We start from the raw sequence: 19,155 nt of genomic DNA, 5'->3' as shown, positions 1-19,155 counted from the left end.
ACGTAACGTATCGCAAATCGACTTTTTGCAGTCCAAAATGTAATTTTTAAATGAAAGTATGACTTAGCACATCTCTTACCATATAATATTGACCTCTACCAGTTTTAGCCCTCTAACACAATGTAACGTAACGCAAATCAACTTTTACAGCCCAAAATGACATTTTTAAATAAAGTAGGACTTAGTCCATCTCCATTACATCTCCTTCCATATGAATATTACGGTCTACCAGTTTTAGCCCTCTGTAACACAATGTAACGTAACGGGGAAAATCAACTTTGTCGGATGTGCAAATAACATTATTGAAAATGTCATTCATGTTTAGCCATTACATCCAAACACAAGAAAAATATTACCACTTTCTTGAGAAACTTATATGTGGAGATCATATCTCCAGAGTCCACACAATAAGCCACACATCACACATCTTCTGTTTTCAAATCGCAGCTCGCATCTAATTTAATGTTATTTTTTTTGGCAGAAACTACGTTTTTGAGAATATGCCCAATGTCGGCAATTACTATTCGTATCATCATCAATCTCCTTTCAGTCAACAATTTCACATTTCATATCCTGTGTGTAGATTAGAGAGAGAGAGAAGGCAAACATAGCTTGCAGCTAGTCAAAACTTATTATAACAGATATGATTTCACAGAGTTTTCAACCTTTGCCAGTTTTTCAATGTTTTCTCTTCACTCGTGCTAAGTGAGTCAGACAAAAATGTGACATTTCATTTCATTATTAGCCATGCAATATGCTATTAGCTAGGTAGTCAAAACATATAACAAGCATTATTTCACAGGATTTTTTTCTAGCAAATATGCTTCCTTTAAGCAGTTCAACACATCAAACACCAGCAGCCCGCGAAATTCCCTTTAGTCAATAATCATCCTTTACAGTATTTCTTGACTAAAATAGCACTCCAAAACATAAGTGGTCATTTTTATTCTCACTGTCGCACTATAGTCAATAATTTGTTTCGCAGAGTGGCAAGTTATGCATAGTGACGAGATTTCATGGTGTGCATAGTTTAAGAGAGTTCACACTGTATTAATTACGGTCATGAATATCTTATGTTATGTTTATGAAGATCATCACTTCTTATTTTTATCATTTTCTTGCCCCCCAGCTTTACAGTCTTCTCATATTCTTTTTCAAATAAAGTTTGCTTACTGTTTTCCAGTAGATCGGCTTCACATTACATATATTAATCAATTTTCAAATTCAGTTCAGTTTCTTTTCAATATCGCAGCTTTGCTGCCCCCATGCCCGTATCTAGTTCAAGACCTCTTATTATCAATGTCATTAATAGGGATATCATCAACCATGTATTGAATGTCTCAGACATTCATTTAACAACGTAGTAAGTGTTTAATGAACGTGAGTATCACTTCATGTGCGCTCATTTTAGTTTAGTTTTAAGTTTTCCATCTTGAATTAATACTACTATTGGATAGCTCAGACATTCAGTTAACATGTCAGTAAGTGAAAATCTCTTCATGTGGGCTCATTTTTAGTTTAGGATAAGGTTTTTCCATCGTGAAATACTATTATCAGTAACCAGGTATTGGATGACACTACCATTCAGTTTACAACTCAGTAACTGTTTACTGAACATTGTTATCCATCCATGCAACCTCATTTTTTAGTTTTAAGTTTCTACATCGTAAAAAATAAAATATTACTATCACCAGCCATGTATCGGTAGCTCAACCATTCAGTTTACAGCTCAGTAACTGTTTACTGAACATAGACATCCCTCCATGCGAGCTCATTTTTTAGTTTAAAGTTTCTCCATCGTAAAAAATAAAATATTACTATCACAAACCATGTATTGGGTGGGTCAACCATCCAGTTTACATCTCAGTAACAGTTTACTGAACATAGATATCCCTCCATGTGACCTCATTTTTAGTTTAAAGTTTCTCCATCATAAATAAAAATAAAATATTACTATCACAAACCTTTTATTGACCAGCTCCGGCATTCTGTTTACAACTAAGTAAGTGTTTACTGAATGCAAAATCGTTACATGTGTGGTCATAAAGTTTTCGTATCGTGAAATACTATTATCAGTAACCAGGTATTGGATGACACTACCATTCAGTTTACAACTCAGTAACTGTTTACTGAACATTGTTATCCATCCATGCAACCTCATTTTTTAGTTTTAAGTTTCTACATCGTAAAAAATAAAATATTACTATCACCAGCCATGTATCGGGTAGCTCAACCATTCAGTTTACAGCTCAGTAACTGTTTACTGAACATAGACATCCCTCCATGCGAGCTCATTTTTTAGTTTAAAGTTTCTCCATCGTAAAAAATAAAATATTACTATCACAAACCATGTATTGGGTGGGTCAACCATCCAGTTTACATCTCAGTAACAGTTTACTGAACATAGATATCCCTCCATGTGACCTCATTTTTAGTTTAAAGTTTCTCCATCGTAAATAAAAATAAAATATTACTATCACAAACCTTGTATTGGCCAGCTCCGGCATTCAGTTTACAACTCAGTAAGTGTTTACTGAATGCAAAATCGCTACATGTGTGCTCATTTAGTTTAAAGTTTCTCAATCTTAAAATATTACTATCATCATCAACCATACTATCATCAACACCGTATCGGGCTGTCGGACATTCAGTTATCCACTCGGTGAGTGTTTACTGAACGTCGAAATCATTTCTTGTGTGCCCATTTTTTTACTTGAACCCGTCTCCACTCCAAACCAGTCAGGACCTGCGGTGCTGACTCGGACCGCAGGTCTACTCAGGTTTGAGATCTACTCAAACCACCCCTGATGATGAGGAGAGTTTGCTGCCGTCTGCGCTGAGCAGCCTCGACATCTAAGGTTACGTCCTCCTGACATTGCACCACCTCCAGAAGTAGGAGAGTGCCTGGTGGAGAATGTCATCACCTCTGTGTTTACCAGCGGCACACACACCTGCTACAACGGCACCTTCCTCCAAGCAACAGACCTGGGGGTACAGCCTCAACTTGGTCAATGGTTTAAACTTATCCAACGACTGTATCGTTTTTTCAACTCACTACATCAACAGACCGGCAATCAGCATTGTAAACAAGACAACACACAATCTTACTACTATATTGACGGCCAATTAACAGTTTAACAACTGAACTACGGTCACTTCCCTGAGAGACAGTGAACAGTAAAGTGTACCTAAAGGAGTGGCGTCTCCAGAAGAGCGATACAAACTGCGAGACAGAAACAAGTAACTCCATCTATTGGTCTCAGGTGCCATTAACAGACCGATACACCCATCCTCGACAGAGTCCAGCGAGTCTTCGGTGTCGGGTGAATATTGGTGTGTTACTTAAGCTTTAATGTTTGTTAATATATATATATATATATATATATATATATATATATATATATATATATATATATATATATATATATATATATATATATATATATATATATATATATATATATATATATATATATATTAGTATATTTTGGTAGCAGTCTTTCCTGTAGACATATTTTATTAAATATGACCGAAAAAGTAAGATTAATAATTCTAACACGAATTTTCTCAATCTTTCGTACATTATGCTTCACTGTTGGAGGTAAATCAAAAATCACTTCTCCAAAATTCATTTTTATTTCTAGTCTGACGCGACACGGGCGCGTTTCGTAAAACTTATTACATTTTCAAAGACTTCACAAATACACAACTGATTAGAACTTGCGTTTCCCTGATTTTTATATCTACATTTGAGTGAGGTGGGAAGGGTGATGTGGCATTACATTTGAGTGAGGTGGGAAGGATGATGTGGCATTAGAGGATATTAATAGGGTATTAAAAGTATCAACACAAGACAGAACACGAAACAATGGATATTGAATAGAAGTGTTTGTAGAAAGCCTATTGGTCCATATTTCTTGATGCTTCTATATTGGAGCGGAGTCTTGAGGTGGGTAGAATATAGTTGTGCAATAATTGGCTGTTGATTGCTGGTGTTGACTTCTTGATGTGTAGTGCCTCGCAAACGTCAAGCCGCCTGCTATCGCTGTATCTATCGATAGATACAGCGATAGCAGGCGGCTTGACGTTTGCGAGGCACTACACATCAAGAAGTCAACACCAGCAATCAACAGCCAATTATTGCACAACTATATTCTACCCACCTCAAGACTCCGCTCCAATATAGAAGCATCAAGAAATATGGACCAATAGGCTTTCTACAAACACTTCTATTCAATATCCATTGTTTCGTGTTCTGTCTTGTGTTGATACTTTTAATACCCTATTAATATCCTCTAATGCCACATCATCCTTCCCACCTCACTCAAATGTAATGCCACATCACCCTTCCCACCTCACTCAAATGTAGATATAAAAATCAGGGAAACGCAAGTTCTAATCAGTTGTGTATTTGTGAAGTCTTTGAAAATGTAATAAGTTTTACGAAACGCGCCCGTGTCGCGTCAGACTAGAAATAAAAATGAATTTTGGAGAAGTGATTTTTGATTTACCTCCAACAGTGAAGCATAATGTACGAAAGATTGAGAAAATTCGTGTTAGAATTATTAATCTTACTTTTTCGGTCATATTTAATAAAATATATATATATATATATATATATATATATATATATGAGGCACAACTCTCCTAAACACGAGAGTCAAGTATACAACTTTAGAACACTTTCCCACCAGGAGACTCGAACCCTAGCCAGCACAGAAGCATTCCAGCAACTGGCATAACAGGTACGCCTTAACCCTCTCCACCACCTGCTCAGACCCTTAAAAGAGATGGTAATTTCGGAGTATTTAAATACCACAAAGATCACCACCTCCCAAGAGCACTAGAGCAAGTGAGGGGTCATTTAGACGTTAATTTCATCAAGTCCCTGTTAATATGGGAAGACACAGTGTCTATGCTTAAGGCACAACTCTCCTAAACACGAGAGTCAAGTATACAACTTTAGAACACTTTCCCACCAGGAGACTCGAACCCTAGCCAGCACAGAAGCCTTCCAGCAACTGGCATAACAGGTATGCCTTAACCCTCTCCACCACCTGCTCAGACCCTTAAAAGAGATGGTAATTTCGGAGTATTTAAATACCACAAAGATCACCACCTCCCAAGAGCACTAGAGCAAGTGAGGGGTCATTTAGACGTTAATTTCATCAAGTCCCTGTTAATATGGGATGACACAGTGTCTATGCTTAAGGCACAACTCTCCTAAACACGAGAGTCAAGTATACAACTTTAGAACACTTTCCCACCAGGAGACTCGAACCCTAGCCAGCACAGAAGCCTTCCAGCAACTGGCATAACAGGTACGCCTTAACCCTCTCCACCACCTGCTCAGACCCTTAAAAGAGATGGTAATTTCGGAGTATTTAAATACCACAAAGATCACCACCTCCCAAGAGCACTAGAGCAAGTGAGGGGTCATTTAGACGTTAATTTCATCAAGTCCCTGTTAATATGGGAAGACACAGTGTCTATGCTTAAGGCACAACTCTCCTAAACACGAGAGTCAAGTATACAACTTTAGAACACTTTCCCACCAGGAGACTCGAACCCTAGCCAGCACAGAAGCCTTCCAGCAACTGGCATAACAGGTACGCCTTAACCCTCTCCACCACCTGATCAGACCCTTAAAAGAGATGGTAATTTCGGAGTATTTAAATACCACAAAGATCACCACCTCCCAAGAGCACTAGAGCAAGTGAGGGGTCATTTAGACGTTAATTTCATCAAGTCCCTGTTAATATGGGAAGACACAGTGTCTATGCTTAAGGCACAACTCTCCTAAACACGAGAGTCAAGTATACAACTTTAGAACACTTTCCCACCAGGAGACTCGAACCCTAGCCAGCACAGAAGCCTTCCAGCAACTGGCATAACAGGTACGCCTTAACCCTCTCCACCACCTGCTCAGACCCTTAAAAGAGATGGTAATTTCGGAGTATTTAAATACCACAAAGATCACCACCTCCCAAGAGCACTAGAGCAAGTGAGGGGTCATTTAGACGTTAATTTCATCAAGTCCCTGTTAATATGGGAAGACACAGTGTCTATGCTTAAGGCACAACTCTCCTAAACACGAGAGTCAAGTATACAACTTTAGAACACTTTCCCACCAGGAGACTCGAACCCTAGCCAGCACAGAAGCCTTCCAGCAACTGGCATAACAGGTACGCCTTAACCCTCTCCACCACCTGCTCAGACCCTTAAAAGAGATGGTAATTTCGGAGTATTTAAATACCACAAAGATCACCACCTTCCAAGAGCACTAGAGCAAGTGAGGGGTCATTTAGACGTTAATTTCATCAAGTCCCTGTTAATATGGGAAGACACAGTGTCTATGCTTAAGGCACAACTCTCCTAAACACGAGAGTCAAGTATACAACTTTAGAACACTTTCCCACCAGGAGACTCGAACCCTAGCCAGCACAGAAGCCTTCCAGCAACTGGCATAACAGGTACGCCTTAACCCTCTCCACCACCTGCTCAGACCCTTAAAAGAGATGGTAATTTCGGAGTATTTAAATACCACAAAGATCACCACCTCCCAAGAGCACTAGAGCAAGTGAGGGGTCATTTAGACGTTAATTTCATCAAGTCCCTGTTAATATGGGAAGACACAGTGTCTATGCTTAAGGCACAACTCTCCTAAACACGAGAGTCAAGTATACAACTTTAGAACACTTTCCCACCAGGAGACTCGAACCCTAGCCAGCACAGAAGCCTTCCAGCAACTGGCATAACAGGTACGCCTTAACCCTCTCCACCACCTGCTCAGACCCTTAAAAGAGATGGTAATTTCGGAGTATTTAAATACCACAAAGATCACCACCTCCCAAGAGCACTAGAGCAAGTGAGGGGTCATTTAGACGTTAATTTCATCAAGTCCCTGTTAATATGGGAAGACACAGTGTCTATGCTTAAGGCACAACTCTCCTAAACACGAGAGTCAAGTATACAACTTTAGAACACTTTCCCACCAGGAGACTCGAACCCTAGCCAGCACAGAAGCCTTCCAGCAACTGGCATAACAGGTACGCCTTAACCCTCTCCACCACCTGCTCAGACCCTTAAAAGAGATGGTAATTTCGGAGTATTTAAATACCACAAAGATCACCACCTCCCAAGAGCACTAGAGCAAGTGAGGGGTCATTTAGACGTTAATTTCATCAAGTCCCTGTTAATATGGGAAGACACAGTGTCTATGCTTAAGGCACAACTCTCCTAAACACGAGAGTCAAGTATACAACTTTAGAACACTTTCCCACCAGGAGACTCGAACCCTAGCCAGCACAGAAGCCTTCCAGCAACTGGCATAACAGGTACGCCTTAACCCTCTCCACCACCTGCTCAGACCCTTAAAAGAGATGGTAATTTCGGAGTATTTAAATACCACAAAGATCACCACCTTCCAAGAGCACTAGAGCAAGTGAGGGGTCATTTAGACGTTAATTTCATCAAGTCCCTGTTAATATGGGAAGACACAGTGTCTATGCTTAAGGCACAACTCTCCTAAACACGAGAGTCAAGTATACAACTTTAGAACACTTTCCCACCAGGAGACTCGAACCCTAGCCAGCACAGAAGCCTTCCAGCAACTGGCATAACAGGTACGCCTTAACCCTCTCCACCACCTGCTCAGACCCTTAAAAGAGATGGTAATTTCGGAGTATTTAAATACCACAAAGATCACCACCTCCCAAGAGCACTAGAGCAAGTGAGGGGTCATTTAGACGTTAATTTCATCAAGTCCCTGTTAATATGGGAAGACACAGTGTCTATGCTTAAGGCACAACTCTCCTAAACACGAGAGTCAAGTATACAACTTTAGAACACTTTCCCACCAGGAGACTCGAACCCTAGCCAGCACAGAAGCCTTCCAGCAACTGGCATAACAGGTACGCCTTAACCCTCTCCACCACCTGCTCAGACCCTTAAAAGAGATGGTAATTTCGGAGTATTTAAATACCACAAAGATCACCACCTCCCAAGAGCACTAGAGCAAGTGAGGGGTCATTTAGACGTTAATTTCATCAAGTCCCTGTTAATATGGGAAGACACAGTGTCTATGCTTAAGGCACAACTCTCCTAAACACGAGAGTCAAGTATACAACTTTAGAACACTTTCCCACCAGGAGACTCGAACCCTAGCCAGCACAGAAGCCTTCCAGCAACTGGCATAACAGGTACGCCTTAACCCTCTCCACCACCTGCTCAGACCCTTAAAAGAGATGGTAATTTCGGAGTATTTAAATACCACAAAGATCACCACCTCCCAAGAGCACTAGAGCAAGTGAGGGGTCATTTAGACGTTAATTTCATCAAGTCCCTGTTAATATGGGAAGACACAGTGTCTATGCTTAAGGCACAACTCTCCTAAACACGAGAGTCAAGTATACAACTTTAGAACACTTTCCCACCAGGAGACTCGAACCCTAGCCAGCACAGAAGCCTTCCAGCAACTGGCATAACAGGTACGCCTTAACCCTCTCCACCACCTGCTCAGACCCTTAAAAGAGATGGTAATTTCGGAGTATTTAAATACCACAAAGATCACCACCTTCCAAGAGCACTAGAGCAAGTGAGGGGTCATTTAGACGTTAATTTCATCAAGTCCCTGTTAATATGGGAAGACACAGTGTCTATGCTTAAGGCACAACTCTCCTAAACACGAGAGTCAAGTATACAACTTTAGAACACTTTCCCACCAGGAGACTCGAACCCTAGCCAGCACAGAAGCCTTCCAGCAACTGGCATAACAGGTACGCCTTAACCCTCTCCACCACCTGCTCAGACCCTTAAAAGAGATGGTAATTTCGGAGTATTTAAATACCACAAAGATCACCACCTCCCAAGAGCACTAGAGCAAGTGAGGGGTCATTTAGACGTTAATTTCATCAAGTCCCTGTTAATATGGGAAGACACAGTGTCTATGCTTAAGGCACAACTCTCCTAAACACGAGAGTCAAGTATACAACTTTAGAACACTTTCCCACCAGGAGACTCGAACCCTAGCCAGCACAGAAGCCTTCCAGCAACTGGCATAACAGGTACGCCTTAACCCTCTCCACCACCTGCTCAGACCCTTAAAAGAGATGGTAATTTCGGAGTATTTAAATACCACAAAGATCACCACCTCCCAAGAGCACTAGAGCAAGTGAGGGGTCATTTAGACGTTAATTTCATCAAGTCCCTGTTAATATGGGAAGACACAGTGTCTATGCTTAAGGCACAACTCTCCTAAACACGAGAGTCAAGTATACAACTTTAGAACACTTTCCCACCAGGAGACTCGAACCCTAGCCAGCACAGAAGCCTTCCAGCAACTGGCATAACAGGTACGCCTTAACCCTCTCCACCACCTGCTCAGACCCTTAAAAGAGATGGTAATTTCGGAGTATTTAAATACCACAAAGATCACCACCTCCCAAGAGCACTAGAGCAAGTGAGGGGTCATTTAGACGTTAATTTCATCAAGTCCCTGTTAATATGGGAAGACACAGTGTCTATGCTTAAGGCACAACTCTCCTAAACACGAGAGTCAAGTATACAACTTTAGAACACTTTCCCACCAGGAGACTCGAACCCTAGCCAGCACAGAAGCCTTCCAGCAACTGGCATAACAGGTACGCCTTAACCCTCTCCACCACCTGCTCAGACCCTTAAAAGAGATGGTAATTTCGGAGTATTTAAATACCACAAAGATCACCACCTTCCAAGAGCACTAGAGCAAGTGAGGGGTCATTTAGACGTTAATTTCATCAAGTCCCTGTTAATATGGGAAGACACAGTGTCTATGCTTAAGGCACAACTCTCCTAAACACGAGAGTCAAGTATACAACTTTAGAACACTTTCCCACCAGGAGACTCGAACCCTAGCCAGCACAGAAGCCTTCCAGCAACTGGCATAACAGGTACGCCTTAACCCTCTCCACCACCTGCTCAGACCCTTAAAAGAGATGGTAATTTCGGAGTATTTAAATACCACAAAGATCACCACCTTCCAAGAGCACTAGAGCAAGTGAGGGGTCATTTAGACGTTAATTTCATCAAGTCCCTGTTAATATGGGAAGACACAGTGTCTATGCTTAAGGCACAACTCTCCTAAACACGAGAGTCAAGTATACAACTTTAGAAAGTTGTTTTAGGTTTAGGTTGTTTTAGGTTAGTTGTTGTTTTAGGAAAGTTGTTTGTTAAAACCAAATCGTTTTAGGTTAGGTTAGGTACCCGAAAAAGTTAGGTTAGGTTAGGTTAGGTAGGTTAGGTAGTCGAAAAACAATTAATTCATGAAAACTTGGCCTATTAGGCAAATCGGGCCTTGCATAGTAGGCTGAGAAGTGCATTCTGGCTATTATATATATATATATATATATATATATATATATATATATATATATATATATATATATATATATATATATATATATAAAATCATTGTTCTGATATTGCATATAAATATTCAAATAAGTAAAATTTTAAGTTTTAAGTAAAATATATAAAAACACTAACTACTAGGCTACTAGGCGTTTACTAACAATGGGTGTTTGATCAATAACTTAAGACTTTTCAGCCTTGAGAGGAGTATTAACACCTCCCCCCCCCCCATCTACAATAGCTCACTGATCAACTATTAAGTAAACTCTAGGGTGTATTCACCCCCCCTGTGTATATAACCCCCTTGCCCTTGTGTGTGTATGTTGTGTATTGATGCTTGACAATATTCAAATGAGATTTACAAGATTTAGCTTTACATTCTATTATTTACAAGATTTTAAATACTAGGCTATGTATTCTCTCAAACCCAATGTACCTTCTTGTATATAAATAAATAAATAAATATATGTTGATTCTGGATGTGTGAACAATTTAGTCCTCGGTGTTGATCTTGGTATATATATAAGAAATAAATTGATTTATATATTTATTTACATGTGTGTGTGTGAAGATACAACGACCCATTGTGTGGGGGAAAACCGCCTCGTGGGATTTATTGATTTATTTACAATTTATTACTTTACATTAATTTATATAGAATTTATTTCTTACATTAATTTATTTGTTTCGATAGTGGACTGTATAAGTTTATTCCCACAAATCGTTTCCTACACAAGCTGGGTGGGGGGGGGGGGTTATTAATGTAATAGTCTATCAATCAGAATTATCGATTGGTAGACAATTCACTACAATGTTACTAGGTGTTAAGAATACATATGCTAGTAAATACTGGGGAAGCCTTATCTGATAAGAAGGCTTCAGCATTTTGTTGGTGTAGAGTAAGTGTGTAGCCCGCTAGTCACGTGGTCAAACAGCAGCAATATTAACTGCATATTGTATGGAAAGTTAGTAATGTGTCGGTTTTTCCGATACATTTCATTTCTAGCCAATTTTAGGTAGGATATTTCAATGTACGTTACTCTTATTTATTTGTATGTAAACAAAGTAATAAGGAAAATTTGAAAAATATACAAATCACTTTTTTATATTATTTTATATTGTTTTGCCTATAATAAAGGCTTAACATTGTGTCTTGGCATTTCTTTAATGATATATTTGTTTTTAAATAAACTGATCTATAAACAAATGTTGTGTATGTGTTTATTCATTATCCAGGAAATGTCATCTGCAAGGTGAAATATGATATATTGTTGATAAAAGAGTTTCAAGGTCCACCATTATTTAAACAGACTTAACCATTGGAGTGCGCAGTTAATACTATTACTAATAATATAACTTGTTACCAGAGATACTTGTTGCCAAGTCGTATTGCAGCTGTGACACTGTCTGTTAGACAACCGAGATTGTTACTCTCCCTATGCAAGTGTTTTGTTTGACAAACTTCATTGTGTCAAACAACAGACCTATTGCTAGTTCATGTTTGTACTCTTTATATGATGCTGTTGGATCTTGGATTTATCCCAGCGTAGCTAGTCCGGTTTAACCTGTCATTAGAGAGATGAGACTAGGAGGGGGAGATGAGGAAGAAATGAGACTGCGAGAGAGAGATGAGTAAGAGAGTGAGAGCTAGATAAGTAAGGGAGGGAGAGATAAGTAAGGGAGGTTCAGAGAAGAATGAATCTTCTTGATTCACAAACCATATGTGTTCGCTGAAGTGTTTCTTGTGGTGCTCCCACAGTGAGAGATAAGTCTTGCCCCTCCCACCAATGACAGTACGCCCCCTCCCCATGCAACACCCCGGCCCTCCCCCACCGGGGTAGAGTGCCAGGCCAGTATATAACCATGCACGACACTGACCTCAGCACCACACCAGCCCTCAGAAGCCACCGTTCACCCCTCCAGCACCTGTGGAGTCCAGGTGGGTCTGCTTAGTGTCCAGGTGGGTCTGCTTATAGTGTCCAGGTGGGTCTGCTTATAGTGTCCAGGTGGGTCTGCTTATAGTGTAGCTATAAGCTACTGACTCAGTAGCTACAACTGAGCTACTGAGCCAGCCTTAAAAATGGAAGGATCCCAAGGCAACTAACCGCTACCCAATGGAACATGCCCTTCCCGGAGCATCCACTTGAGCACTGGAAAATTAGGTGATCCACGCCCTGAGTCATATGAACTGTTTACAACACTAACTATGGATGTAACGGGGAGGATTTACTGGGCCCCAATCCTTAACTGTAGCCTCTGTTCATCCAGGTTGTGAATAGGTACCTGTTTGTTAAACGATTTGGCGGGTCGTATTCCAGGGAAAATTAGGATTAAGGTCCTGTCCGAAACGCTATGCGTGCTAGTGACTGTACAAAAATGTAAGAACTCTTGTTTATATAAATAAATAAAATATAAATAAATAAATAAAACATTTCACATGCGGCTCCTAATGCCCAAGGTGAATAAAATCACGTCACCCCTCCCTCTATACCCACTCATGTCTACCCTCCTCACACTTCCTCTACCTGGTCCAGTCACACTCACTATTTTTTGTTTTACCTCCCTTCACGTATAAGTATGTATACTGGTGTATAATTATCAACATGTGTGGTGAACAAGTGTATATACTCGGGTCTGTATTGTCATACAGCATATCACTCACATACTCAGATATAGCCACAACAATCCTCTACGTCCCCTCCCCCCCCCCCCCCAAGTCGCAGCTTTTGCATAGATTATGTTGTCATAAGGAATTGGTAAAGTGGTTGCTTCCTGCATCCAGATACATTGTGTGGTTGCGTGTCGCGGTGGAGGTTCAGTATGGCGCCAACTGCAGCCCCGGATTCTTTGTGTGGTGTTGCCTGCGTCTTGGATCAAGTTCAAGTTCAAAAATTCAAAAAAATTCAAATGTTTATTCAGGTAAAGTACATACATACATTGATACAAATACAAATATTGATGAATTTACAAATATTGGTGATACAAATATTGATGAATTTACAGATAGAGCTAATACATACAATGCCTAAAGCCACTATTACGCAAAGCGTTTCGGGCCGCTCAGTTTCAGGTTTCGTTAAGTATGTCTATTGAAACAAGAACAACTACATTTCAAAGGGATAGAGTAGCTTAGGCTATTTCTCTCCCCCCCCCCCCCGTCCTGCATCTTTTCTCCTGAGAAGCGGCGCAGTGGAACACTTTGTTATGCGCGTGAAGATGCGCACAATATCGTACAGGTTAACTAAACAGATTTCTCAATCGTAACCAATAGCTTGAACGTGGGTTATTATATGTCGTCCGGTATCATACGCTCCTACAGCTGTATATGGTCAACTGCGTAGTCAACCCTTGAGTCATACCGAATGGTTATTATCCCTGTGGTTGTGACCTTTGAGCTGTAGTTTATGACCTGAGCAGTCATAAACTGGTATTATCCCCCACGGTAGTCAGTGATTATCAAAACAAGGCACCAAGGCGGGGGAATTATGTTGCCCCTCCCCCCCCCCCCCCCTCCCATCTTAGTGACCAAGAGTCATACCTAAAATTCATTGGTAGACATTGACATTGGTAGACCTATTAAACATTGATAGACGCGTTCAATTCAACTCTTGTAACAATGCATTTCGTGTACTCTGATCCAAACTAAATTAGCAGCCTGACCTATACCCAGTATAAGCCAATATTCCTCGATACTACCTAAGTAAAATTTGACTGATATTAAATAATAACTTTAGTAATCATTAAAAAAATCCCCAATGACTCAGCAAATGAAGAAATAGCTTAGCCTACTCGGCCACGGCGACCCTTGCTTACTGAAACCATGTTATACGACTTAACTAAACCATGCCGGACGACTCAACCAAACCATGTGTGACAGCTCTGTCTAAACCCTGTGTGACAGCTCTGTCTAAACCATGTGTGACAGCTCTGTCTAAACCCTGTGTAACAGCTCTGTCTAAACCCTGTCTGACGGCTCTGTCTAAACCCTGTGTGACAGCTCTGTCTAAACCATGTGTGACAGCTCTGTCTAAACCCTGTGTGACAGCTCTGTCTAATCCATGTGTGACAGCTCTGTCTAAACCCTGTGTGACAGCTCTGTCTAAACCCTGTGTGAAGGCTCTCTCTAAACCCTGTGTGACAGCTCTGTCTTAACCATGTGTGACATCTCTGTCTAAACCATGTGTGACAGCTGTGTCTAAACCATGTCAGACGGTTCTACCCAAAACGTATGACGGACACACATCAGAAAATAATGGAAATGGTGTCACGGTCCGCCCTGAACCATTATAAAGTCGTTTACCGAAAGAGCGGCAGAGAAAGGCAGCAGAGTGAGGTGAAGGGCGAGAGGTTCACGAGCTGAAAATTGTATTTAATGCCGTTTAGATAAAGTATTATGGATGATAACCTCTGGTTGACAATAGGTTGAACAAACTGGCACTTAAATGCCTGCTTTGAATGGCTTTAGCTTAATGTTAAGCTCAGTGAAATAGTCTGGCTTTGCTAAAACAGCTTTTATTGTTATGTTGTGGGTTCGATATCTGCCCTACAAGGGGTAAAGTGCCTGGTGATGTTCAGTCTGCACACAATTGGGAATAAGTTGTATAACCAATTTTATACAGTTTAAACAATTTAAAAATAATTTAAGATTGTACTTGTGATAAGTGTTGTCATTACCACACGAGAAGTGGGCAGCTGTGTTGTGTTGGACGTGGCTGTGAGGAACCAGGTGGTGGTGCTGCAGACGAACGCAAGTCGCAGCCTACACAACACGGTTCACTCACGGATTTTAAAACACGAGAACTTACCAAACCTAACTCAACTCAACTTACCCTAACCCAGTCTAACCTAGCCTAACACAACCTAAACTAATCCAACCTAACCTACCTTAACCCATCCTAATATAGCCAAGCCTAAACAGGTCAAACCTAACCTAGCCTAACCTAACGTAAAATTTACGTAAGTTAACGAAACCTAACCGTCCCTACGATAGCCTAAGCTAATGTATCCAAACCGAACGGTTTTTACCATCAGAAAACGGATGTTGTCGAAACGTCTTGTGGATAGACCTTGATCATATTCCTAGACCTGTCGTAGGGAGGAGAGATATAACTCAGTACCTCCAGTGCCGAGAGGCAGGATAACGAGAGGCTTTCACTACCAAACCAGTCACAGACCAGTCACAGGTTATAAGCATCACCAGAGGGGTAACGCGCATATCGTAAGATAATATTTCCAAGTGCTTCACACTGAAAACAAACGTGAAAATGCAGGCGATGAGTCACAATAACGTGGCTAAAGTAGATCATATCACTTTTTCACTTTCAAACGTGAAAAATTTAATTAACAAAAACTTGCCTTCTTCTCTTGCGCATCCGGCGGCGGGACCGTCTAGGCGGTCTACGTACTCTACTTCGGTTTCTTCCGCTTTCACGGTGGTTCCTATATAGAAGGGGTGACGCCGAGGAAAATAAAGACTCGCGTCCCTACCAAAACAAAAAAAGACCACTATCTGGCGGAGGAGGTGGTTTACCTTGCCCCTCTTTGTTATGCGACTTCTGTCGACCACCTCCGGGAGCCGCCGTTTTCGTTTCTGCCGTTTTTGATTTAGTGATTCCAGAGTTTATGCGGCCCCGGAAGCAGGGGAATCGTTCCCCTACTGACATGGAGTATTTGATATGGGAGGCCTATAAGCACAAATATCCTCTGTATAAGTTTCCTGAGAAATATTCGCCTCCCGTTGAGGTTTGTTCTCCTGTCCAGTAATTTATTTTGTTTGCTATGCGTTGTGAGGTTGTATCCGGTTGTGTACTTGGATGTGCATGGGGTGCGGTTGTGTGTGTTTGGGGGGGGGGGGGGGGGAGCGGGTTTTTGTTCCCGGTTCCTGCATGTTCCGATGCGCGCTTATTTGTTGAGTGTTTGTGTGGCCCTGCCACACAACACACAAGGACCACACAACACACAAGGGCCACACAACACACAAGGGCCACACAACACACAAGGACCACACAACACACAAGGGCCACACAACACACAAGGGCCACACAACACACAAGGGTAACACAACACACAAGGTTAACACAACACACAAGGGCCACACAACACACAAGGGCCACACAACACACAAGGGCCACACAACACACAAGGGTAACACAACCCACAAGGGCCACATAACACACTGGGGCCACACAACACAACAAGGGCCACAAAACACAACAAGGGCCACACAACACACGAGGGCCACACATCACACGAGGGCCACACAACACAACAAGGGCCACACAACACAACAAGGGCCACACAACACAAGGGCCACACAACACACGAGGGCCACATAACACACGAGGGCCACACAACACACGAGGGCCACACAACACACGAGGGCCACATAACACACGAGGGCCACATAACACACGAGGGCCACACAACACACGAGGGCCCTGCCTGTTTTTGTTCCTATTATCATGCATTGCAGATGTACAGTTGCAAAGTGCTCCTGGCAGTATGGGTTCGAGTCACTTTTGTGGTGTGAGATATATATATATATATATATATATATATATATATATATATATATATATATATATATATATATATATATATATATATATATATATATATATATATATATATATATATATATATATATATATATATATATATATATATATATATATATATATATATATTGTGATTTTATTGGATGAACCATAGATTGGTGGGGGGGAGGAGGTTGTATTGTGGGACAGTTGCTTAATTTAGAAACTGTACTTGTGGTCGATCTCGAACCCATTGTTGATGTGACGACTTATATTGAATTTTGTAACTAGCTCATCAAGATTGTAACTTGCTTAGCTAAATGAATTGTGGGGTTCAGTCCCTGAGCCCATTATGTGCCTCTGTAACCCTTTCCACTACCACCCACAAGATGGGTATGGGGTGCATAATAAATAACCTAAACTAACTATTGTGTGATAATTATTAATTATTTATATTATTATTATAGTATTTATTATAATAATAATTATATATAATAATATTTTTATATTTATTATAATAATAATTGTTGTATTTAATAATTATCACTCTTCCTTCTAATTTTTCTTGAAGGAGGCCGGCCTCCGGTGAAAGAGGGTTGTGACGATCTCTGTCAGGAACCCGTAGGTGCGGGACCGGGACGTCCACCTCCCCGGGGTCGTGCGGCCCAGCTCTGCTTCAGGAGGCTGGGGTCGTTCATACCCTTGCTGGGGGTGGTTCTTCTCCGGCCCCGACCTCGGCGGTCTCCGGGTTTTGAGTCCCTGTGCCTTTTTTTCACCAACTTCGAGGTCATCCCTGGAACTCACAGTTCCTGCGACGGCGCTGGAACCAATCGCATTGGCGTTTGCCTTTCCATTGGAGACCTTCAGCGCCGTGGAGAGGGGGGACCTGCTGCCTGGGTAACAGCTTCTCCGTATTAACCTACCTTGGCTTTATGCCCTCGTGAGGCCTCTCCAGACCAACAACCAGAGCGCAACACCATAGTCTTCTGAGACTGATGGATGCCTACTACTACTATATATTGTACCTAATAGCCAGAATGCACTACTTAGTCTACTATGCAAACCCTGGTTTGTCTAATAAGCAGAGGTTTTCCTAAAGATCTTATGAAATAATATAGCTTTCCATTATATTTTATATGATTAAACGTATTTTTAATTTGAAACTAACATAGATATACGACCAAAATTACCTAACCTATCATAACCTAAATTAACATAACTAAGAAATATTTCATGTTCTTTATTAATATGATATAGTAATATTATATTAAGAATATAATATATTATATTAAGAACTATATTATCTTAATATAATATAGTAATATTATATTAAGAACATAAAAAATGTTCTTATTAGGTTAACCAAACATAAGTCAGTAATTCGTGTACTAAATATTATATAATATTATTTTGGAATAAACCAATTTGGAAAGAAATATTTGAAAATAACGAAAATCATTCTGCATTTTAGGCCAAGTAGTGCGGTGCGACATATATATATATTTTCCAGGGAAGGGTGGAGAGAAGAAGTTCTATAGACTCAGACAGCCACCTTTCCCCAATATATTTGGAAAGGGCCATTGATGCCGACTCCTTTTTAATGGGAGTAGAGGAGATAGACCTCGAAGTTCCCACTCTGGGCACATAGCCAGCATTACTCACCCTTCAACGCTGGATGAGGCTAGGTCCAAGCGTCTGGCCCCCCCACCCTTGAGCAGAAAAAAACATTCTCTCTTAAATACATATATTTATTTAATTCAACATAATTGATTTGACTCAAAATGTGTTGTTCAACAACGTGGCTACGTATCTTAACAGCAGACGATTTTCAATGGACAAATGGAGGCCATCCAGTACGAGCACGACTGTCTGGTGGTGGTGGGCCTCAGGAAGCACACGGGCGCCCCACAGCCCATGGTACAGGTCCCTCAACGTCGCCCTCCTCAATGTTATATGGAAGATTGTCTCTGGTGGATGATGATTCTAGTAAATGATGTGTCTGGCGAGTGATGATTTTGGTGGGTGATGTGTCTGGTGGATGATGTGTCTGGTTGGTGATGAGTCTGGTGGATGATGTGTCTGGTGGATGATGATTTTTGGTGGGTGATGTGTCTGGTGGATGATGTGTGGTGAGTGATGTGTCTGGTGGGTGATGAGTCTGGTGGATGATGTGTCTGGTGGGTGTTGATTCTGGTGGATGATGTGTCTGGTGAGTAATGATTCTGGAGGG

Source organism: Procambarus clarkii, chromosome 11 (genome assembly GCF_040958095.1).
Source record: "Procambarus clarkii isolate CNS0578487 chromosome 11, FALCON_Pclarkii_2.0, whole genome shotgun sequence".
NCBI classification, from domain to species: Eukaryota; Metazoa; Arthropoda; class Malacostraca; order Decapoda; family Cambaridae; genus Procambarus; species Procambarus clarkii.
Note: the sequence above shows the minus strand (reverse complement) of the source record.